We start from the raw sequence: 24,646 nt of genomic DNA, 5'->3' as shown, positions 1-24,646 counted from the left end.
ACCTCATGGAACGAATTCTTGGATTCTGACTTTGGCCACAAAATTAGAAAGAAATGTGAGTAAATATCCATCAGAGGCTCTGCCCGAGGCCATTGTGGAGCTCTAGGGAGTGACCCTGTGTGGATTCTAGGTATCCCCAAAGCTGCTCCATCCCTGCCCTCCTCACCTGAGGGAAAGGCTGAGGGTTGGCAGGAATTGTGGTGCAAAGCCACCAGAGGGGCTGCTGTGGAACCGAGACCTGCCTGGGGTCAGGTGCTGCCTTCCTTCCATTTGGATTCATGGACAGTGCTCACGGGTGTTCTGCAGGGCATGTGCCTGAGTCCAGGACACTGCGACGCTGCCAGTGGGACCTGGGATCCAACCTGCTGCCTTGGCAGCTTCTGCCCGCTGCCGGTGGTGGTGCCGGAAGCGATTGGTGCCCATGAGTTTGCAAAAGGAGCGATTTCCCCTCCTGCCTCCCGTGCGAGGCCGCCATGGCCCCTGAGGGGATGGAGCTGGACCGGGGCGCCCCCTGCTGGCCGGGAGTGCTCCCTGCAGCGCCCCCTGCTGGCCACAGTTATAACTGCCACAAAAAGCAACAGCACAGAGTGGGAGGGAAAGTTCTGGGTTTGTGTTGTTTGTTCTGTTCTGGTTTATAAATTTCCCACTGAAAAGCTGGTATTCCTTTTCCGACAGTTCTGCCTAGAAAACCTGTCATCTTTGAAATTATAAAGAGTTTGTGATATGGGTCTTCTTTCCATTCCAGGAACGTTTCCACTTTCATGGGCAGACAATTTTCATTTAAAGGAGTTGCCAACTTATGCATTTCAGTGTGGATGGGACAGACACCCCAAGAGAAGACACAGTCAGGGACTTGGCCACCTCCTGCTTTGTCCTTTTAGCCAGTTGGGCCACCAAGGGCCCTCTCCCCAGGTGGCACTTCTGGTCAAATGGCCACTCCAGAGCTGGCTTTGGCAGAGCGTCACACTGTCGCCAATGTGCCATGGATGACAGACTGATGGACAGATGGGGCTCTGTCTCCCCAACAGCAAGGTCTGGCCCAGCCCTGCCACACATAGCTGTTCCAAAATGTCTGCAGACATCAAATTTTCCTGTCTCTGAAAACGCACCTTGTGCCATGGCCTGATTCCAACTGCCCTGGAAAAGGGGGAGGCTCAGGAGCCTCCTCAGGGCCTTTGTGAGATCCTGGTGTGGAAAATATGGCAGAGGAGGGGTTTGTGACAGGGAACAAGAGAATCCAGAGCCTCCTGAAAGCCACTTTGGCCATCAGAGCAATGAAGGTCCAGGGCTCTGCCAGGTTCCTCTGGTGGAAGAAACGTGATGGGGCGAGGGGGGGAGTGTTCAGGGATTGTTCTTTGTTGGTGGCTTTCCCTGGAAATTTTTCCGTGTCTGACAACTTGGACTCTGAACCTTGTTGCTCTTGCTGTTGGTTTATTTCTTTCATTGCTGTTTCAGGAATTGTTCTTCTCTGAGACTTTGGGAATCTTTGTGCCTCCATGGGGAGCGGTTGGGAAAGGGGCAGCAGCCCGGGGTTTTTAGTGACAGCCCAGAACTGGAGAATTCCATTCCTAAAGCCCAACAAATCTGAACAAACACCATCGCTGCCAGTTTAACCTAAAAGCTGCAGTTTGGACTAATTTAGAAGGAAATGGGTCAGGTGCCCCCTGGAATAGGGAAGAGCCTATGGGTGTACTGGGAGCACTGTGAGGGGGAAAGGGGAAAAGGTGGAAAAGGAAAAGGTGCCCTGTGCAGCCCCCTGACTCGTGGTCATCACCCCAGGCAGGATGGGCCACCACGGGAGCCATGGGATGGGGACTTCCAGTGTCCCCCAGTGTCATAGCACATTCCCATGGATGTCACTGGTGTCCTGCAGTCACCCATGTGCTCCTGGCAGCTCTGCGTGTGTCACCTGGGGGTCCTTGGGGGGGACAGTAAGAGACACCTGGATTGGGGTGACACCCATGGGTGACATGTCCGTGTCCCCACTCATCCCCATACTCACCCCCTGCCCCCTCATGTCCAGCCCCTCCCCCACCTCCAGGGAATAAGGGGGTTCTGGCGGGGCCTGTGGGGATAAGGGGGGTCTGAGGGGTGTCTGGGGAGGGGTCAGGGAAGAGCCATGGCTGGAACTCCGCACTACCTGTCTGGGATTTCCTGAGAGCTGCAAGAAAAGAGGATGGGGTGATCATGGGATCCTGGGCCCCAACCCCACCTGGGACCTTTAAAATGCCCACTGGACCCCTGAGCCCTCAGCAGACACTGATTTCTACTGGACTCCAGGCCCCTGACCCCAAAGCACCCCTGAGGGAGCTCCGAACACCTGAGCCACCCAGGTACTCCAACCCCCTCTCCAGGAACCCTGAACCCCTGAGCACCCCTCAAGCCTCAAGGAGCCCCAAGAATGGAATGCAGGGAAGCCTCCAAACTGCTCCAGGATCCCTCAACATCCCTGCACAACTCTCCAATACCTCCCAAAAAACCCACAGGAAATCCCAGTGTCAACCCAATATTCCTCAATGCCCTTCCTGGGACAGCCCAGGACCCTCCAAAATGCCCCCAAACCTGTGAGCACCCCAAGCAAAAGAAACTGGGCCTCAGCTTCCTCCAGCTCAGGGACTTGGGGTGGGGCTTCCCCCCAGTTCCTGTAGGACCTCGTCCACCTCCATTGTCACCCACCCCTGCGGTGCTACCAGTGACAGCCCCCGATGACAGCCAGGAGCAGGAACAGGAATAGGAGGGTCCTGCCAACATTCACAGCCACTGCTGGGGACAGAGGGGACACACCAGGGTCACCCTGAACTACAGGGGCCCTGAACCTCCCAGCAACCCTGTGTGACCCCACCTGTGACCCAGGGTGAGCCAGGTGTCACCTCCAGGGCCAGCTCAGGGCTGAGAGCCCGGAACACGCAGTGCCCGTCCTGTCCCAGCTGGTTGATGGCCACACACTGGTAGGTGCCCAAATGTCCCACGTCGATGTCCCTGAGCTCCAGGAGGGGACCCCGGGCCACCTCCTGCCCGTTGTGCAGCCAGGTGAAGGTGACAGGGGATGACCCCATCTGCACTGAGCAGTGCAGGGTCATGTTCTCACCTGCATGCACCTGATGTGACAGGGGACTGGGGGTGATGGTGGCATTGTCCACGGGCACTGTGGGGACAGAGACAGGGCTGGCACCTGGTGAGTTGAGATGGGGATGCTTTGGCTGAGGTCACCCCCATCCCGAGGGTCTCGCTCACCCAGGACGGTGACATTCAGGCAGTCATCCTGGGCCACTCTGTCCCTGTCACTGACCCGGCACTGGTACTGGCTGCTGTCACTGTCCCCAACGTGGTGCAGCTCCAGGTGGGGCCAGTGCCTGGCAGTGCCCCTACCGTCCTGGTAGCAGGAGAAGTGCAGGGGACCTGTCCTCATGGCCACTGTGCAGTTCAGCACCGGGCTGTCCCCGAGTGCCACCTGTCCCGTGGGGGGGCTGCACTCACAGGGACACCCCTGTGGGTGGGATCCCTGCATGAGAGGGGGACACCAGGCAACAGTCAGGGAAACAGGGGGTTCAGGGAGGGGCAGGAGGACCCAGTGAGGGACAGGGGTGGCAGAGATTGGGGTGCTGGGTCTTAGAAAAGAACCCCGAGGGATGATGGGGGGTTTAAGGGAGGGAACACCTGGAGAGGGAGGTGAGAAACACCAGGAAGGGTATGGGGACCCAGGGAGGGGATGGTGTGACCTGGGGAATGTGCAAAGACCTCAGAGAGGGGTGAAGGGACCCAGACAGGGGTGAAGAGACCCAATATGAGATGGAGGGAAACATGAGCCAGGAATGGGGGGACCTTGGGAGGGACCTGGGGCAGTGATGGCAAGACACAGAAAATGCACCAGGGAAGGATGAGGGTACCCATGTAGGGGCTGGGGGACCGTGTAAGGGACCTGAGAAAGGATGGTGGGAGCCAGGGAGGGATCTGGGAAAGGTTGGATACCCCAGAGGAGGTGTCAGGGTGGGCTGGGGGATGCCAAGCAGTGTGGGGGGACCCAAGGCATCTGTGGGGGCTCCCCGTGCCCATCCCCGCACTCACTGTGCACCGTGACAAGGAGTGGGGTACTGCTTTTCCGCACGGACTCCTCCTCGGAGTGCACGTGGCAGCTGTAATTCCTCGAGTGGGAGGAATTACACCAGCAGCGGTGGCGACCCCTGCGGGCCCCCAACCACCTGCCTGTCCCGGTAGAACACGTGCAGGAGGGGGCCTTGGGGCTACAGGGGGCTGGGGGAGCTGTAGCAGCTGAGATTCAGGGAGGAACCCTCAGTGAGCTCGGGGGGACCCTCCAGCCTCCAGCACCGGCACCGAGAAGAGCTCTGGCAAGGACAGGGGAGGTGAGGAATGGGACTCTGAGTGCACTGGGAAGTGGCTTTGGGGTTGTCAAGATATTGGGGTTCCAGCCGTGTGGGTGCTCACCATGCACTGTCACTGCTGCTGACCATGACTGCCAGGACCCCACCAAGCCCTCACATCGGTAGTGGCCACTGTGGTGCAGCTGCAGTGGGGACAGGAACAGCTTGGTCCTCCTGAGGGACCCCCTGAATTCCTCCTCCTCCTGGTAAAACCCTGGTGAGATGGATATCCTGCCAGCACCGGCAGCGCAGTGTCAAGGTGTCCCCCTCCAGCAGTGCCTGTGCTGGCTCTTGGAGCACCAGTGGGTCTGTGGGACAGGAAGGTCACATCTCACTGATGAGACTGTTCTGAGGTGGGTGCCCATAACACCGGGGAAATGTGGGTGCACTGGGGTGCTCTGGGGTGCACTGGGATGTCCCTGTGTGCAGGGCACAGGCTCTTGCCACGCGAGGGGTGTGAGGCCACCTGCGGGGTGGAGCCCACCCTGACCTCTCAGGGGCCACCCTCATAATTTAAGATCCCCCCTCACCATCTATGAATGCGCCCGGTTCCGCGTCTGACACATGTGTAGGTGTCACTCTCTGTGACAGTGAAGTGGTCAGGTCACTCCTGCCACCAGCATCGCCTGGCCTTGTACCAGGTGGTGCTACCGGTGGCCCCCGAGCCCTGGCAGGTCAGTGTCACCCGGTCCCACAGCACTGCCAGGAGCTGGGTGGTCTGGGCACCTGTGAGTGACAGGGGACACCAGCCTGCCAGAGCCAGCGTGGGGCTGGGGACAGTGGGGTGGGGCCATGGCATCCCCCGAGGACTCACCAGCGAGACCGAGGGTCTGGGTTGGAAAATAAAAGGAACAGGGCTCCGTGGGGGTGTGGCACTGCAGGGACGGCGGCACCAGGGTAAGCGGGGTGTGGTGGCTGTCCCCAAACTGTGGGGACAGCAGTTCTAGTGGGAAAGAGAGTGTGGATGGTCCCCAAAAGATTTGGTGAGGCAGGGGGACATGTCTGTGTCACAGTCACCCGTGCACCACATCCCTGTTGCACAGTCACTTTGGGAACAGGGACACCGAGGCCCCCCTGGGCTGAGGCAGAACATGGGGACACTGTGACATCCCAGGTGCGAGGACACCATGGACACAGCCCATGCTTGCCCAGGTCACCCCCACCAGCTCATGATCCCATCCCCATGATCCCATCCCCATGGCCACATCCTCACCATTCTTGTCCCCTTCTGTCCCTGCATCCCAGTTCCCTTCCCCAATCCCCAGAGCTCCCTGAGCCCAAAGGTGCCAGTCTCCACATTCCTGTCCCCACATCCCCATCCCCAAATTCCTGTCCCTGTAGTGTCCAAAGCCACCCTACATCCACTGTCCCACCAAGGTCCACTGTGGGTAACATGGACTGGCATTGCTGGCTTTGGGGACCTCAGGGGACCCCGTAGCCTCACTGGGCCCCCTCCCCTCCCCACCCCTGGGGTGTCAGGCCCAGGCCCGGGGCACTCACCCCACAGGAGCAGCGCCACCTTCCCGGCCATCCCAGTGTCCCCAGCCGTGTGCACTGGCTGTCACTAGCTGCTGCTCCCCTGGCTGGCAGCCCTTCGGATGAAGGGGAAGGAAGCGAGGTCCCGTCTGTCCCCATGTGTAGGTGGCCCTTGGTGGGGGCAGGGTGGCCACAAGCTGGGCACAGGCTGGGGACAAGGCTGCATAGTCTGGGGACATGGTGGGGATGGTGTTGCCAGGAGTAGGGGGCTCAGGGGATGTGGGGAACCAAGGATAAGTGTCCAGGAGATTGGGGGGTCAAGGGGAATTGGGGTCTCCATGCCTGTGGGGATTCAGGGATGGGGATGCTGTGGGAACATGCCCCCCAGGAATTTGGGGTCATGGAATGTGGGTCCCAAGTTTGGGGGTGCAGGGGAGAAAAGGGCACCCTTGGGAATAGGGGTTCTGAGGCAAGAAGCAGCCCATGGGATGGGATCAATGCAATGGTGGTGGCGGGCAATGGCAGTCCTGGGATGGGGGTCCCCAAAGAGGAGAGACCAAGGCAATGGGGGTCCCATCGTTGGGTTCCCATGGGAATGGGGGTGCCAGGGATGGGCAGTGGCTGTGTGGGCATGGGGGTCACAGCTCCTTTCCAGGGTGCCTCAGATTTTGGGGTGACTCAGAGCCCAGCAAAGCCCTATCCTTGAAGCACTCCAGGGCTGTCCTGGGAGACTCTGTGTCCCTGCCCCACACACCCCTGGGTCAGGTGTCCCCATTTCCTGCCTCAGCAGTCCCAAGCAACATTTGAAGACCAGCTGGTTTAGACCAAAGCCATAGAATAAAACCAAAAAACTTTCCCACACCATTATTTTCCCAATATGTAAAAACTCAGTGAAAATACAACTGTCAAGGTATAAATGCTCTGCTTTATAGAATCAATTGCTTTCCCAATAAGTCACTCACAAACAAACCACAAACAAATCACAATGAAATGAGAGTTTTCAGTTCTCTTTAGGAGCCCATTGGTACATCCCACAGCAGCGTTTGCTTGTGGATAACACAGATTGGGGAATCTCCCTGAGTGTCCAACAGCTCCATGGGATGGTTCCCTGCCTGCTGGGTAGCAACCCAGGCCTGAAGGAAGCCTTTTCTTGGGCCATCTTTAGGAACTCTCCCCATTTTGCTCATTCCCATGCTGAAACTTGATTGACTTCCTTTGTAGGAAGGGGAAAAGCTTTGTCCATCCTTGGGACAGTGCACAGGAATCTGTGGAAATGCCCCTGTGTGCCTCAGGGTCCAAATGATCAATTGCTGCATTTCTGGACTGGTTCGCTTGCAGGTGCCCCTGCAGGGGTTTTTCCAGCCAGCCCTGCTCTGAAAACCATCAAAGGCCCTCACAGAGCAACTGCTTAGGCTCTCTTTGGGGTTTTGTGCTTCTTGCAGAGCTGAGCAAACCACAGCTCAGCTCATCCTGTGGGGGGGCCTTGTTCCACCCACAGAATTCTCACTTCTGCAGCAGCTCTAAAGCTGTCAGAATCAAAGCCAAGGGGGCAGGGGGACCCTCAGGTGCTGGCTTCCCCCTGGGGCTGGGCAGAGCAGGGCTGGGCAATGGCCATCCCTGTGCAGTGGGGCAGGGCCATGGCTTGGCCCCATCCTTGCATTGACGGGGGACCCCAGGATGTGCCACCCTGGGATGGGCACACAGCCAGGAATGTGCAGGGACATTTCTGGAACTGCCACCCCCCGGGACAGGAACCCCCATGCCGGGATGTGTCACCCCTGGGACAGGATCCCCCAGCTGAACTCCAGAGGAGAGACCTTGGAGGACAGAACCCCCTGTATGTGCCCCCCTAGAAACAGAGAATGCCCCCTTTTCCCATCTGACCCTCAGCACAAATGGCCTCTTCCCTCTCCTCCAGGACAAATAAAGTGAAAGTGTTGAGCAGGCACAGTCCAGCAACTCTGTCCCCCAAAGCCTCCTCACCCTTCCCTGCATCCCCTGCTTATCATTTCCCCCCTCCCCTGGGTCCCCCAACCCGTTCCCTGCTCAGGTGCACCCCAGGATGTCTGATCCAGGAACCGGGAGTGAGGGGATATGGCAAAAAGTAAGAATAAGGAAAAAAAGAGAAATAAAGAGAGGAAAAATCAGGGGCAGGCGAGGACACAGAGGTCGAACTACCCAGGACCCCCATGCCATGCCTGGCCAGGAAACAAACACCCCAGGGGTGATTATGTGGGGCCTCGCCTCACCCCAAAATCTGAGGCACCCAGGGAAGGAGCTGTGACCCCCATGCCTCCCCATGCACTGCCAAACCCTGGCACCTCCATTCCTCTGGGACCCCAACCTTGGAATCCAATTTACTTCTGCCACCCCTTCCTTGAGACCCCCATCCCTGGATGGCAATTCCCCAGGATCTCCAACACCAAGGAACACCATCCAAGTAATTCCAGTCCCTGGTACACCCCTGCCCTTGGGGACCTTGATTCCCCCAGTACCACCATTCTCACAGGGTCCCCCTTTCCCCTGGCACCCCCATGTCATGATCACAAATCCCAGGAGGCCACATTGTTCTGAGATCCTCATCCCCAAGTCTGAGTCTACCCAACCCTTGGGACACCCATTTACCTGGGACCCCATCCCTGGGCACCCCATTCTCCTGGACACTCATCCCTGGCTCCCTACACAGCCTTAGACTCCAAATTGTGGCAACATCATATCCCCACCATATCCCACCATCCCCCACCATGTCCCCAGACTATGCAGCCTTGTCTCCAGCCTGTCCCCAGCTTGTAGCCACCCTGCCCCCACCAAGGGCCACCTACACGTGGGGACAGACGTGACCTCCCTTCATCCGAAGAGCCGCAAGCCAGGGGAGCGGTGGCCACAGCAGCGAGTGACAGCCAGTGCACATGGCTGGGGACACTGGGATGGCCGGGAAGGTGGCGCTGCTCCTGTGGGGTGAGTGCCCCGGGCCTGGGCCTGACACCCTGGGATGGGCCCTGGTGAGGCAGAGACTGGTGGGGAGGGGGCACAGGTGGCTGTGAGGTCCCCTGAGGTCACCAATGGCAGCAGAGACAGAGCAGGGCATGGAGCTCAGTGTGACCAGAGATTTAGGGTGGCTTTAGGGACAGAAATAGGGGAACTGGGATGTGGAGACAGGAAGAGGGGGATAGAGATGTGGGGACAAGGATGTGGCAGAAGGAGCCTTGGGGCTTGGGGACTGTGGGGATAGGGACAGGAGAACAGGGATACTGGGACATGGAATGAGGCCACGTAACATGCAGATGTCACCTGGCCATGGGGAAAGGTCCCATTGGAATGGGATCATGGGCATAGGACCATGGGACTTGACCGTGGGGACAGGTGCTGTAGGGCTGGTGGAGGTTGGCAGTGCAAACCTAGGGTGTCCACAGTGTCCCCATGATCCTCACCCAGCCCTGTCCCTTCTCCCTTCCAGCTCAGACCCTCGGCCTCGCTGGTGAGTCCTCGGAGGATGCCAGGTCCCCACCCCACTTTCTCCAACCCTGCAATGGCCCTGGCAGGCTGGTGTCCTCTGTCACTTGCAGGTGCCCAGACCACCCAGCTCCTGGTGGAGCCCCCCTGGAGGCCGGCGGTGCTGTGGGACCGGGTGACACTGACCTGCCAGGGCTCAGGGACTGCTGGTGACACCACCTGATACAAGGATGGGCAGCACTGGTGGCAGGAGGGAGGCAACAACTTCACTGTCACTGAGAGTGGCACCTACACGTGTGAGAGACCTGGAAGTGGGTGCAGCCCGCCCGTGAACGTCTCAGACGGTGAGGGTGGTTTGTGTCCCCAGCTTGGCACCCACGGGAACCCCCAGGATGCTGGATGAGCTCTACTCCATGGGTCACTCTCTGGTGTGACCAAAGACTGTCCCCTATACAGGGGGGCATCCCAGAGCATCCCACTATGGGGGGACCCTCGTGTTGAAATTGGGGAAACCTGGTGTGCTGGCTTTGACCCAATATGGGGGTCCTGATGACATCAGGACCCTCCAGACCCCTGTGATGTGACGGCACCCCTCTGCCCTCCAGACCAACTGGTGCTGCAGGTGCCGGCGTGGGCACTGCTGGAGGGGGAAATGCTGACACTGCGCTGCTGGTACAGGCAGGAGAAGTCGGTTGATTCGGTATTCTTCTACCGCAAGGAGACAGAAGTGGGGAGGCTCTACAATGGGACCGAGCTGTCCCTGTCCCCTCTGCAGCTGAACCACAGTGGCCGCTACAACTGCAAGGCCTGGGTGAACAACGGGGTATCATGGGGATGGGAGGAGTCAGTGCCGGTGACAGTGACAGTGCATGGTGAGCACCTCACAGCCGCCACCCCGACAGCCCCATAGCGCCTCCCCAGGGATTTGGGGTCACCGTTCCCAAAGCCCCCATTTCCTGCCCTGAGCTTGTCCGGGGACCAGTGCTGAAGGGTCCCCCCCTGAGCCCACCTAGGGGTCCCTCCTCACTCTTAACTGCCTCAGCACCCCCACCCCCCTGCGGCCCCAAGCCCCCCTCCTGCACGTGTTCTACCAGGACGGGAAGGTGGTGGGGGGCCCGCAGGGGTCTCCTCAGCTGCTGGTGCCCGTCGTGGGGGTCTCCCACTCAGGGAATTACAGCTGCCAGGTGCGCTCTGAGAGGGGAGCCGTGCGGAAGTGCAGCGCCCGGCTCCACGTCACGGTGCACAGTGAGTGCAGGGATGGGCATGGGGAGCCCTCACAGCCTCCTCTAGTCTCCTTTCCTGGGCATCTCCATGTCCCCCGTACACCATACTTGTGTCCCCTGTCTCTGCCCTGTGTCCCCTCACCCCTCTGTGGTGTGAACCCATCCACAACATCCCCCATCACACCCACCCCCCTTGTCCCTATCCCCCCAAACCAGCTGCCAGCCCCTCCCTGTGCTCTCAGCCCAGTCTCTGTCCCCACAGTGCCTGTGGCCAATACCATCATCACCCTTGGCACCCTATCACACCAGGTGCGCGCAGGTGACCCCGTGACCCTGCACTGCTTGGTGCAGGTGGGCTCAGCCCCTGTCACCTTCACCTGGCTGCACAATGGGCAGGAGGTGGCCCAGGGTCCCCTCCTGGAGCTCAGGGCAGTCGATGTGGGACATTCGGGCACCTACCAGTGCATGGCCACCAACCAGCTGGGACATGATGGGCACCGAGTGTTCCGGACACTCAGCCAAGAAGTGGCCCTGTTGGTGACACCGTGGGTACACAGGGACACAGGTAAGGTCACACAGGGTCATTCGGGGTCGAAGGACCCTTGCGGTTCTCTGTGATCTTGATGTGTCCCCTCTGTTTCTTGCAGTGGCCGCAGGTGTCGGTTGGGCCCTTTTCTTCCTGCTGCTGCTCGTGGGTGTCATTGTGGCCTCGCACCAGTGGCACCGTGTGGGTGGGTGACAACGGAGGGAGAGAGGGTCCTAGGGAGCTGTAGAGGTCCCCAGAGTGTGGGCATGATAGGGCAGCACCCATAGCCCCAGAATTGTCACTTTCCCTGGGGGTCCTGTGGGGTTTGGGGAGGTGCTGGAGGGTCCTGCAAGGATGTTGGGGGTTCTTTCAGAGGCTGTGGGGATGTTTGGGGTGTGTCTGTCCCTGCTGGGCTTTGAATTCTTGAGGCTGAGTTGGCCCAGGGCACTGGGGAGACTCATGAATTCTGAGGGGCTTTAGAGATGCTTGGGGTGCTGAGGGGAATTGAGGGTCCCATAGGGGTTCAGGAATCTTGAGAGGGGTAGGGCCCTTGGACTCCTCAGTCACCCCTCCCTCTTTCCTTTGCAGCTGCCAGAAAGCAGCATGAAAGGTGAGTGGGGTTCTTCAACCATGAGTCCCCTTTTTCCCACATGACACAAGTCTCCATCGCCTTCCACACATTGTCTTTCTCCCCACAGGCCCCGCCCTGATCCCCCGGCCCACCCAGAGGAGGGAGAGGTTGTGTACACCCACTATGTGAGCACCAAACATGTGCAGTGTGAGTACTGTGGACTGGGGGGACAGTGACAGTGGTGTCACCCCTTCCCCTTTGGTCCCCCCGACCATTCTGTCCTGCAGGGCCATCAGGCATCACCGACCACCAATAACCCTGGGTGGCCTACGTGGAGCTGCGGGGACCCCAAGGGCGACCAAGAAATCCCAGTGACATCAATGAGCTTATGCTGTGACACTGGAGGCAACTGGGGTGCACTGGGTGTCCCCACCCATGGGCACCCACTCGTGTGTGTGCTGCCACTAAAAACTGCCCCTCCCTGTGGAGGCACAAAGATCCCAAAGGGCTGAGAGAAGAACAATTTCCTGCAACAGCAACGAGAGAGAATAAAACCAAAAGCTACAGCAACAAGGATCAGATTCCAAATTTTCACAAAAAGATCAATTTCCTGGGGAAGTCCCCAAAAGGAACAAACCCTGGACACTCTCCCCTGCACAATTCCTCCACCAGAGGAACCTGCAACTTGCAACTTCCTTGCTCTGATGGCCAAAGCGGCCTTTAGGGGGCTCTGGATTCTCTTGTGCCCTGTCCCAAATTCCTCCTCTGCCCTGTTGCCCCCACGAGGATGTAACAAATGCTCTGTGGGGGTTCCAGAGCCTCCCCCTTCTTCAGAGCAGGTCAGGATCCAGCCATGGCAAAGGGTGGGATGTCAGAGACAAGAAAATTTTGATGTCTGGAGACATTGTGGAACAGCTGTGTGTGGCAGGGATGGGTCAGACTTTGCTTTTGGCGAGACTGGGCCCCGTCTGTCCATCAGACTGTCAGCCATGGCACACTGGGGACAGTGTGAGGCTCTGCCAAAGCCAGCTCCTGAGTGGCCGGGTGACCAGAAGTGCCAGTTGGGGAGAGGGCCCTTGTAGCCAACTGGCTAAAAGGTAAGCAGAGGTGCCAAGTCCCTGACTGTGTCTTCTCTTGGGTGCCTGTCCTCATCCCAGAATGCATAAGTTGGCAACTCATTTATATGAAAATGTCTGCCCATGAAAGTGGAAACGTTCTGGAAGGGAAAGAAGATCCATGCTACAAACTTTTTTTAATTTCAAAATGATGGGTTTCTCGGGCAAACCTGTAGAAAAAGGATACAGCTTTTATGGAAATTTATAAACTAGAACAGAAACAAACAACACAAACCCAGAACTTTCCCTCCCACTCATCTGTTGTTTTGTGGCAGTTCTAACCGCAGCCAGCAGGGGGCGCTGCAGGGTGCACTCCCGGCCAGCAGGGGGCTCCCCGCTCCAGCTCCATCCCCTCAGGGGCCATGGCGGCCTCAGACGGGAGGGAGGAGGGGAAATCGCTCCTTTTGCAAACTCACGGCCACCAATCGGTCCCGGCACCACCACCGGCAGCAGGCAGAAGCCACCAAGGCAGCAGGTTGGATCCCAGTGCCCACTGGCAGCGTAGCAGTGTCCCGGGGCCTGGCACACACCCTGCACAACACCCGTGGCTGCTCTCCATGATCCGGAATGGAAGGAAGGCAGCGCCTGATCTCAGGCTCATCTCGGGTCCACAGCAGCACTTCTGGTGGCTTTACACCACAATTCCTGCAATCCCTAAACCTTTCACTAAGGTGAGGAGGGCAGGGATTGAGCAGCTTTGGGGAAACCCCGAATCCACACAGGATCACTCACCACAACCCCCATACTGTGCAGGCCAGAGCCCAGTCGATATTTCCACACTTTTCCCTCCTGTCTGGCAGCGACGGGCCAAATCCAAACATTCTTCCAGGCCATTCTAAAGGCTGCAGGTTTGAGCAGGCAGGAGAAGGAACCGGTCGGTTGTTGAGCAAGATTGTTGCGGGATATGCAAGGCTTTTGGGGCTATCTCAGACCCTTGCTGCAAGGGACAAAATGATCAATTCTGCATTTCTGGACTGGTTCTCTCACTGTGCCCTGCAGGGGGATTTCCAGCCAGCCCTGCTCTGAAACCATCAAAGGCCCTCACAGAGCCACTGCTTGGCTCCCTTTGGGTTTGTGCTTCTTGCAGGGCTGGCAAACCACAGGCAGGCTCTTTCCACCCACAGAATTCCTCACCTCTGCAGCAGCTCTATAGCTGCGGGAATCAAAGCCAAGGGGGCAGGGGGACCCTCAGGTGCTGGCTGCCCCTGGGGCTGGCAGAGCGGGCTGGGCAATGGCCATCCCTGTGCAGTGGGGCTGGGCCATGGCTGGGCCCAACCTTCGATTGCCCACATCACAAAATACTTTTCACTATCTGAACAACATCTGCAATATATTAATCAACAGTAAAATCAATAATGTAATATCAATTCATATAATATCCAGTTAAAGTCAACTTCCATTAACTTGTTTCTATCAATACATACCATAAAAACTGTATTCCTGTTCCTCACATCTTTACCTAAAAGACCCGAAATTTCATTCTATAGTTCAGAGAGAGGGGGTATATTTTCCATTCCAAGGAGGTTCCACCTTGTTCAGCATTCCTTGACAGAGCTGAAAAAGAAGCACAATTTCGCCAGTTTAACCAAAGAGCTGCATTTTTGTCCCAGGAGCAGGGAACCAGCTCCTGTGCCCCCTTGGAACTGGGATGGGCACCAGTAAGCCACTTTAATGGGTGCACTGGGAGGGGGATTGCAGAGCCACTGAGCACATGGGGCTTAAGAGGAAAAAATCTGATTTGCATTTATGTCTCAACATATGCTACACATGAGGCGAAAAATGACTCTGTGAGTTGTCCATGTGCTGGGAACCCTAGCAAGGCTTCACGCAACAGAGAATCAGGGGAGAGAAAGCAATTCAGTGACCCCCACTGGTGGTGGGACAGATCCTGGAAAAATTTTGGGAAAAGGCAGGGTAAATCGGCTGTGAGAGGAGCCTTTGCAAAAAAGGCAGAACTGTGACACAACAGGAGCTTTGCTTTGGGTTTCTTGGAGGATCAGGGCTCACTCAGAGGGTCAGTTTGGCCCTCCTCCCCTGTGGGATTGACATTCTCTGAACCTGGGAGAAACAATGAGAGAAGCAAAGAAGGATCCAAACAGTTCTTATCTCATTTACTGCTCCTGTATTGTTCACACATGGAATGCATTGTGGAAAATTGTTTACCTGAAGGGAATTGGTAATTGGATTCTGGTATGAGAGTTTTGATTCACTGACCAATTGAATCCAGGTGATGTGTTGTGTTGGACTGTTTGGCTGACAGTCATGAGATTGTGTGCAGTGGAGTGCAGTGATGCTTGGCAGATTCAGTTTAGATGTAATAATATAAATAAAAGATTAATATAAAAGAATAATTAATTAGCCTCTCAAAAGATGGAGTACATACATCATTCCTCCCAGTCGTGGGCAAAAATACCACTATACTTCCCCCCCCCCTTTTCCACCCTGGTCTTCTTCCCTGTCCTGCATCCTTTTCCCTGCTTCGCTGCTTACCCAAGGCAGCTCATTCCTGCTCGTCCTGGACATTCCTTCATTGCTTTACCAATGGAGTGGATGCTGCCTGCATCCCCCCGCCCCTCTGCCGCGTTTCCCATGCTGCCCACAGCACCGAGCCTGCTGCACCTGCCCCCGCAGCCCAGCCCCCGCGGCCAGCCCAGAGCCCCAGTGCGCAGCCCAGCCCGCAGCCAGCCCGCAGCAGCCAGCCTGCAGCCATCGCTCGCCCATGCCAGAGACACGCAGGTGCCGTCCTTGGAAATCACGCCCAGCCACTCACAAAAGCCATGTGGGCTCGCCCTGGCTTGCAGCACACACACTCCATCTGCCCAGCTGATGCCCACAGAGCGCCCGGGCTTCTTGCGGTAACGCTGTCCCTGTCTTCTGTTTCTCTCTCTATCCTTTTCCCTTTCTACTCCCTTCTATTCCCCTTCGGTACGAAAGTTTATCCTCCTTTATCAATAAACAGCTCTCAGATATAATATTGCCATGTTTGTGCTTCATTTTCACCTTAGAAACCTTTCAGCAAGAATCCTCCCCGACTCCCCCATTTACAGCGGGATGGGACAGGGGTAGTGGGAGGGGGAACGGGGAAGCCTTGGGTGCACTGCAAATGCTGTGGGGAGAGAATGGGGCAGTCCCTGAGAGTACTTGGGCCCTTGGATGGGGCTGGGGAGCCTCTGCAGGAACCAGCAAAGGGATGGGGGAGCCCTTGGGGGTACTGGGAAAGGAAATGGGGAGCACAGGATGCCCTGTGTAGCCTCTGACTGACTCATGGCCACATCCCTTGGAAGGATGGGCAACCACAGGAGGTGTGGAGGGAGCACCCCCAGTGTCACCCAGTGCCTCCCACTTCCCAGAGCATCACAGCTTTTGGTGTAGATTGTCATAGATGTCGCTGGGTTCCCATGGTTGCCTTTGCAGCTCCATGTACGTCACCTGAGGATCCTCCACTGGGAGTGCCATGGGGCCTGGGGGGGCCCTGTGGGAATAAGGGAATGTGTGGAAGGGGATGGGAGGTGTTGGGGGTTTGGGTAAAAGGTGTATCATGGCTGGAGGCTGCACTCACCTTTCCTGGTGCTTCCTGGCATCTGCAAAGAAAACTGGAGGGGTGACTTTGGAGACCCAGGGGCCCCCATCCACCCTTGGGAATGCTGAACCACCACCAGATACACAATTCTCCCCAGGCCCCCCCAGTATCCCTGATGCACCCCCAGTATCCCTGACCCACCCCACTTGCACCAACACCCTGAGCCCCTAGAGCCCCGAGCCTGGCAGTGGGGGAGACTCCTGATAGAACCCCCAAAATCCCTGCAGGACCCTCCAACAGCTCCCCAGGGCTCTGAGCCATGGTCACTGGGGGCTCAGCTCCTCCCAAGCCAGGGGCTGTGGGTGCAGCCCTATGGCCCCCCTCTCTGGGGCCCTTCCCTCTGATCTCCAGGAGCCCTGTGCCCCCACTGTCACCTACCCAGGGCATGCCACCAGTGCCAGGCCACAATGACACCCATGAGCAGGAGCAGGAACAAAATGGCCCCACTGACCCCTGCAGCCACTGCAAGAAACAGAGGGGGACACATCAGGGTCACCCATGACCCCAGGGGTCCTGCACTCCCTGGTGACACTGTGTGACCCCACCTGTGTCCCTGTGTGTCTCTGTGTCTCGCGGTGTCAGCTCCAGGACACGGGGTGTGATGGTGGCATTGTCCACGGGCACTGCGGGGACACAGACAGGGCTGAGGCCACAGCGAGGGGCTGGCAGCCGGTGTGAGGGGATAGGGATGGGGGGGATGGGTGTGGTGGGGGATGTCAGGGATGGGGTCACACCAGGAAGGGGTGAGGGGACACTGGGCAAAGGCGGGGTGACCCAACAATGTTTCTGGGGGACATGGAGGTCCCCAACCATGGCACTTGAGGAGGCTGTGGGGGCTCCCCGTGCCCATCCCCGCACTCACTGTGTACAATGACACGGAGCCAGATGCTGCTCTTCCGCAGAGCCCCCCCCCTCAGAGCACACCTGGCAGCTGCAATTCCCCGAGTGGGAGACCCCCACGGCGGGAACCAGCAGCTGGAAGGACCCCTGTGGGGCCCCCCACCACCTGCCCAACCCAGTAGAACAGGTGCAGGAGGGGGGCTCGGGGCCACAGGGGGCTGGGGGCGCTGAGGCAGCTGAGAGTCAGGGGGCACCCCACCGTGGGTTTGGGGGATCCTCCAGCACTTGCACAGGGAAGAGCTCAGGGAAGAACAGGGGAGGTGAGGACTGTGGCTCTGAGTCTGCTGGGAGGTGTCTTTGGGGGTGTCAGGAGATTGGAGTTCCAGCCGTGGGGGTGCTCACCATGCACTGTCACTGTCACCGGTGCTGAGAGCATCCACGGTGCCACCTTGGAGTCCACCTGGCCCCCACAGCGGTAGCGGCCACTGTGGTTCAGCTGCAGAGGCGACAGGGACAGCTTGGTCCCAGTGAGGGACCTCCCCACCTCCTTGTCCTCATGGTAGAATCGCACCTCAGTGACCGACATGTCCCGCCAGCATCGGCAGCGCAGTGTCATCGTGTCCCCCTCCAGCAGCTCCCATGCCGGCACCTGCAGCACCAAGCGAGCTTTGGGAGAGAGGGGTCCTGTCACACCGGAATATCCCCTTTTGATGGGGATCCCTCCATTGGGTCTCACCCAGCGCACCAGGGATCCCCAATTCCAGCATGGTTTCCCCCACACTGGATGCTCTGGGATGTCCCCAGAGCAGGGGACGGGCTTTGGTCACACAGGAAGTGACCCATGGAGTGGGGCCCACCCAGAGCCCTCAGGGTCCCCACAGTGCCAGGCTGGAGACACCCAAACCCCCCTCACCATTTAAGACTCTCATGGGGGGGCTGAGCCCGGTGCCAGGTCTGTCACACGTGTAGGTGCCACTCACGGTGACAGTGAAGTTGGCAGGTCCCTCCTGCCACCAATGCTGCCCATCCTGGTACCAGGTGGTGGCACCGGCGGTCCCCGAGCCCTGGCAGGTCAGTGTCACCCGGTCCCACAGCACTGCCGGCCTCCAGGGAGGATCCACCAGGAGCTGGGTGGTCTGGGCACCTGTGGGTGACAGGGGACACCAGGCTGCCAGGGCCAGTGTGGGGCTGGGGAGAGCGAGGTGGATACATGGCATCCCCTGAGGACTCACCAGCAAAGCCGAGGGTCTGGGCTGGAAGGGAGAAGGGACAGGGCTCAGTGGGGGTGTGACTGAATGGACAGCACCACCCGGGGTATGAGGTGAGGCGTCTGTCCTCAAACCGTCCCCATGGGAACACTGGTGTGGCATGGACATCCCGAGCACAGAGACATCTTGGTCATCATGGGTTGACGCAGGAAATGGCAACACTGTGGACACCCCATGTTTGCACAGGTCACCTCCACCAGCCCTACAGCGCCTGTCCCACGGCACAAGCCATGGCCCTGTGCCCATGATCCAGTGAAATGGCACTGTCCCTATGGCCATCCACATGGTGTGTTGTCGGTTATCTTGGCTGTTTGAGGGCCTGGAAAGGCCCGGGTGCCTTGGGACAGCCTGCGTCTCGAAGGACGAGAAGAGCTTCAGTTCTCTTTGGGTTTTTATGTTATTATTGTTTATCTAAAAGATGTTCTTTCAGCCGACAGAGATCTGCTCAGCAGTCAGCATGGGCACACTGTGTCGTCCTCCGGACGCCACGTATCTTTATACCCCTTGCTACGTATACAATATTTATCATTTCTCCCAATACCATCTATTTTATACTCGGTGCACTCTCAGTAATAACATCCAAGGTGCCACCGTGGCAAAGAAGATGGAGGAGAAGAGGAAACAGAAGGAGGACAGGACACACCCAATTCCTCCATCTTACTCCTCCAAACCCCCTGTACATAAATCTAACCTGTGTCTCACCTCTAATTAGCTAATCTTTTCGCATTCACCCGGTGAAGTCGTTTATCTTCATAAAGGTGTCGTCTCCCGTGTAGGTCAAGTCTGCCACCAGACACTTCTGGCAACATTCCAGGACTCCCGGGCCCCAAGGGTGTCTCGGAGCCCGGCATCCAGGACTCAGATCCTGAATCGACAGTGTGTGACCCTTGTCCCTGTCTCTGCATCCCTGATTCCTATCCCCTCCCACAGCTGCCCCAGCCCAAAGTTCCTTTTGCCACATCCTTGCCCCACATCTCCATCCCCCTGTTTCTGTCCCCACATCCCAGTTCCCCTGTTCCTGTCCTCATGGCCACCCCACAACTCTGGTCACACTGGGCTCCATGCCCTGCTGGCATTGGGGACCCCAGGGGACACTGCAACCCCCCTATGCCCCCTCCCCACTGGTCTCTGCCTAACTGGGGTCAATCCTCAGGGTGTCAGTCCCATGCATGGGGCACTCACCCCACAGGAGCAGTGCCAACATCCCGGCCATCCCGGTGTCTCCAGCCATGTGGACAGACTGTCACTCGCTGCTGAGGGTGGCTGTCCCCTGGGTGGTGGCTCTATGGCCAAAGGGAAAAAAAGCGAGGTCAGGTCTCATCCTCATGCGTAGGTGGCACCTGGTGGGGGCAGGGTGGCCACAAGCTGGGGACAGGCTGTGGGAGGGTGGGGACAGGATGGGGACAAGGCTGAGTGGCAGAAGTTGGGACATGGGGTTCCCAGGAGTGAGTGGCACAGGGAGTTTGGAGAGCCAGGGACAGGTCCCAGGGGAATGGGGGTCCTAGGGAGGATGAGTCACCAGGGATGGAGGTGCCATGGGAATGAGGGTACCCAGGGCTGGGGGAACTTAGGGATGGGAGTCCCAGAACAATGAGGGCTCCAGGGATTTGGGGTCAGGTGATGGTTGTCATAGGGATGAGGGTACCAGGGTAATGGGGCATCTCGTGGGCATGAGGGGTCCTGGGAGAATCAAGGTTCTGGGGGAAGGAGGATTTCAGGGGATGGAATAAATGGGAGAGAGTTCCTTGGGAATGGGATGCTGGGCCATGGAGATCCTGGGGAATGTGAGTACTGGGTTGGGGTCTCCAGGAAAGGGGGACAAAAGGAATGGGGGTCCCATGGTTTGGTTCCCAGGGGAGTGGGGGTGCCAGGGATGGGAAGTGGCTTGGTGGGTCCATGGGTTGCAATCCCTTCCCTGAGTGCCTCAGATTTTGGAGTGACCCACAGCCCAGCACAGCTCCCAAAGTGACCCCCCCGATGGCCTGGGGGTCACCCCAGGGAGATTGCGAGGTACTCTGAGTCCATGTGCCCCCAGCTCCCAGGGGCTTTTTCCACTCTTCATTTCCATTTCCTCCCTTTGATCCCTCAATTTCACAACCCCCCAGTTTGTTCCTTGAAGATTCTGGGAAACAACTGAGCAGGGAATGGGTTGGGTGAACCTCAGGGTGGGGAAAGCAAGGGTGAGGGGTCTGCAGGGAGGGCTGGGGAGGCTGTGGGGGATGGGGATGTCTGGCTCTGCCCCCCTAACCCTTTCACTTTCTCTTCTGCAGCAGAAGGAAGAGGCCGTTTGTGCTCAGTGTCACACAACGGAGGGGATGGAGGGGGGAGGTGTTCTGTCCTGTGGGGATCCTGTCCCAGGGGGGACACGTGATGGCCAAGGGGGGTGCTGTCCTGGTGCATGGCAGCTCCAGAGGGGTCCAGATTTCTCTGTTCTTGCTCATCCCCTGCAGGATCTGAGCCAGCAAGAGCAGCTGGGGAATGGAGAGCCAGCCAGGAAGGGGCTCCCAAACTCCTGCTCCTTGAAGCCAGTGGCCATCCAAGGGTGGGGCCCAGCCATGGCCCAGCCCCACTGCACAGGGATGGCCATTGCCCAGCCCTGCTCTGGCCAGCCCCAGGTGGCAGTCAGCACCTGAGGGTCCTCCCTGCCCCCTTGGCTTTGATTCTGGCAGCTTTAGAGCTGCTGCAGAGGTGAGAATTCTGTGGGTGGAAAAAGGCCTGCCTGTGGTTTGCTCAGCCCTGCAAGAAGCACAAAACCCAAACGGGGCTCAAGCAGTGGCTCTGTGAGGGCCTTTGATGGTTTTCAGATCAGGGCTGGCTGGAAATCCCCCCCTGCAGGGGCAGCTGTGGGGGAACCAGTTCGGAGATGCAGCCATTGATCATTTAATCCCTGTCTCCAAGGGACTGAGACAGCCCCATAACTACTGCAAATGCCACAACAATCTGTTCAAAAACCTGACTAGGTCCTCCTTGAACAAAACCTGCAGCCCGATGGAACCACATGAAAAGAAAGTTTGGGTTCTGGAATTGGCTGCCAAACAAGAGGGAAATGTATGGAAATATTGAGCAGTGGCTGTGCCCTGTAGCTGTGGTGGGGCTGTGGGGAGTGACCCTGTCTGGAACCCAGGTGTTCCCAAAGCTCCTCCTTCCCTGCCCTCCTCACCTGCACAGGGCACAGGGAATAGACGGGGCTCTGCCCCACACTAGCTGCACACCTTCCAGGGTACCCCTCCACTTCCCGGAGCTGTGGGGGCCTTACTCTGGCAAAGCTCGGTCCCGACACATCGCGACAGTGGCTTCGGACACGCTGCCACAGTGAGTTCGGACACCCCGTGACCATCCCGGCACTCGCAGCACAATGTGAGCTGGGCCCTTCCCGGTGCTTCCGGACCACCATTGCGGTCCCTCCTTTCCGCAGACCCCACCGCAGGGTCTCTGCTCCCCCCTGTCCCGGGGTCTCCCCTCCACCGTTTCGCTCCCTCCACGCTCGGGGCTCCCCAGTGGGGTCCCGGTCCCTCCATCCCGGCCCTTCCCACCCACTGCCCCCCGGCCCCTCCGGCTGCACCCCCCGACAGCCCCGGGGCCGGCACCGGCAGAGGCTGCCGAGCTCCTGCAGGATGAGACGTTCCTGAGGCAGCGCCGGCTGAGCGGGGCCCAGCTCCCTCACGCCGTCCTTGCCTGCAGCACTCGGGCTCCAGCAGCCCCGGGCTGCTCCTTCGGGATGTGCTGACTGCTCACGGAGCACTGCCCTTTGTTGGGAATGAGCCCAGGAGCACCGGAATCATCCCCAAATCCTGGGCCAGGACCTCCTGTGAAGCTGTGCCTGAGCCCTGAGGGGTTTGGGAGCCCGATGGGTGTCACTGCTCTGTCCAAAAATCTGAGTGGATCAGGAATGGCAAGTAGTGCCCCAACATGTCCCTGTCCCGTGGGCCTCACCTGAGCACCCTGCGGAATTCCCAGCGCTCCTGCTCCACCTGCCTGGCCAGGTGCTGTTCCCATGGGCCTCCTCATCCAACCGCTCCCGCCTCAGCCACAGAATTGCAAAATGCCTGGGAGAGGCAGTGGAGCCCTCTGTTTGTGCACAGGATGCTTTAGGAGCATGGTTAAATTACAGGAATCCGTCCCTATTACAACAACTCTGTAAGGGTCTGCAGCTCCCAGAGCAGAACAGGGGCATTGACTACACAGATCCAAGTTTGCCCCATTTTGTGTCCCAAGGCACTGCCCCAGCCTGGGTGGTCCCTGTGCTCTAGCTGCAACTTCAGAACCCTTGGGGTGTGGTCTGCTCTACTTCTCCTCCTCACCGTGGGGATACTGTGTGGGGATCAGCAGTGGCCAAGGAAGAGCAGGAACTGCAAACATGCTCTGGAGGCCCCGGACAAGCTCTGGCAGAGTCAGCACTGAGCACCAGCTTTCCTCAGGTGCTCAGTGCTGACAGTTCCAAGGCAAATCAACATTGACAGAGCTGCTGTACCAGGGCTGGAAAAGGAAAAAGGAGTGAAAGGCCGAGGGTTGCAGGATTTGTGTCTAAAGCCACCAGAGGTGCTTCTGTGGACTCGATACCTTCCTGGTGTCAGGCACTGCCTTCCTTCCATTCGGGATCATGGAGAGCAGTCATGGGTGTTATGCAGGGCATGTGCCTGGCCCCAGGACATGGCTACATTGCCAGTGGGCCCTGGGATCCAACCTGCTGCCTTGGCGGCTTCTGTCCGCTGCCGGTGGTGGTGCCGGGAGCGATTGGAGCCCTTGAGTTTGCAAAAGGAGCGATTTCCCTTCCTGCCTTCCGTCCGAGGCCGCCATGGCCCCTGAGGGGATGGAGCTGGAGCGGGGCGCCCCCTGCTGGCCGGGAGAGCTCCCTGCAGCGCCCCCTGCTGGCCACGGTTATAACTGCCATAAAAACCAACAGCGCTGAGCGGGAGGGAAAGTTCAGGGTTTGTGTTGTTTGTTCTGTTCTGGTTTATAAATTTCCCAGTAAAGAGCTGTTATTTCTTTTCCTGCACTTTTGCCTGAAAGCCAAATCATTTTTCAAATTTAAAAATTTTAGACATGGGTCTCCTTTCCATTCCGAGAACGCTCCCACTTTCCTTGGCAAATATTTCTCATTTAAATGAGTTGCCAACTCCTGGGTTCCAGAGTGGATGGGACAGACACCCTAAGAACAGACATGGTCAGGGACTTGGCTGCCTCATACTCTGGCTTTTAAGCAGTTAGGCCACCAAGGGCCCTCTCCCCAGCTGGCACTTCTGGTCACCCGGCCACTCAGGAGCTGGCTTTGGCAGAGCGTCACACTGTCCCCAGTGTGCCACGGCTGACACAATGATGGACAGATGGAGCCCTATCTCACCAAAAGCAAGGCCTGACCCATCCCTGCAACACACAACTGTCCCAAAATGCCTCCAGACATGAATCTTTTCCTCTCTCTGACACCTCACCCTGCGCCATGGCCTGATCCCGACTGCCCTGGAAAAGGGGGAGGCTCTGGAACCCCCAAACGGCCTTTGTGAGAGCATCGTGTGGGGAAAACGTCAGAGGAGGGGTAAGGGACAGGGGACAAGAGAATCAAGAGCCTCCTGATGGCAGCTCTGGCCATCAGAGCAAAGAAAGTCCAGGGCCCTGCCAGCTCCGCTGGTGGAGGAAACGTGCTTGGGGAAGTGTTCAGGGTTTGTTCCTTTTCAGTTGGCTTTGCCTGGAAATCGTTCTGCGTGTGACCATTTGGACGCTGAACCTTGTTCCGGTTTGTGTTGGTTTTATTTTCTCTCATTACTGTTGCAGGAAATTGTTCTTCTCTTAGCCTTTTGGCACCTTTGTGCCCCCACTGGGAGGGAGAGGGACAGTTTTTAGTGGCAGCACACTCATGAGTGGGTGCCCATGGGTGGGGACCCCCAGTGCCCCCCAGTTTCCCCCAGTGTCACAGCACATTCCCGTAGATGTCACTAGGTTCTCACAGTCGCCCCTGGGGTCCCCGCAGCTCCGTGTAGGTCACCTGGGAATCCTGGAGGGTAGTGGCACAGGGGGACCATGCGAGAGACACATGCTGTGGGATCTGGGTGGGGTGACACTCGTGGGTGACGTGTCCCTCTGCGAGTGTCCCTCCCCGTACTCACCCCCTGCCCTCTTGGTGACCACGACATGGGTGTACAGCACCTCCCCCTCCTCTGGGGGGGCCGGGGGATCCAAGGGGGCCCTGAGGGAATAAAGGGGATGTGGGGAGAGGAGGG

General features: G+C 58.2%; 1 pseudogene; it reads right to left on the bottom strand.

The window, feature by feature from the left end:
* LOC135461130 (Fc receptor-like protein 5) overlaps nucleotides 1–24,583 on the bottom strand; it is a 28,304-nt pseudogene extending 3,721 nt beyond the window's left edge.
* Between the last annotated feature and the right edge of the window lie 63 nt (nucleotides 24,584–24,646).

The sequence above is a fragment of the Zonotrichia leucophrys genome, unplaced genomic scaffold (genome assembly GCF_028769735.1).
Source record: "Zonotrichia leucophrys gambelii isolate GWCS_2022_RI unplaced genomic scaffold, RI_Zleu_2.0 Scaffold_180_96780, whole genome shotgun sequence".
In the NCBI taxonomy this organism is placed as follows: domain Eukaryota; kingdom Metazoa; phylum Chordata; class Aves; order Passeriformes; family Passerellidae; genus Zonotrichia; species Zonotrichia leucophrys.
Note: the sequence above shows the minus strand (reverse complement) of the source record. Positions and strands in the feature narration are given on the sequence as shown.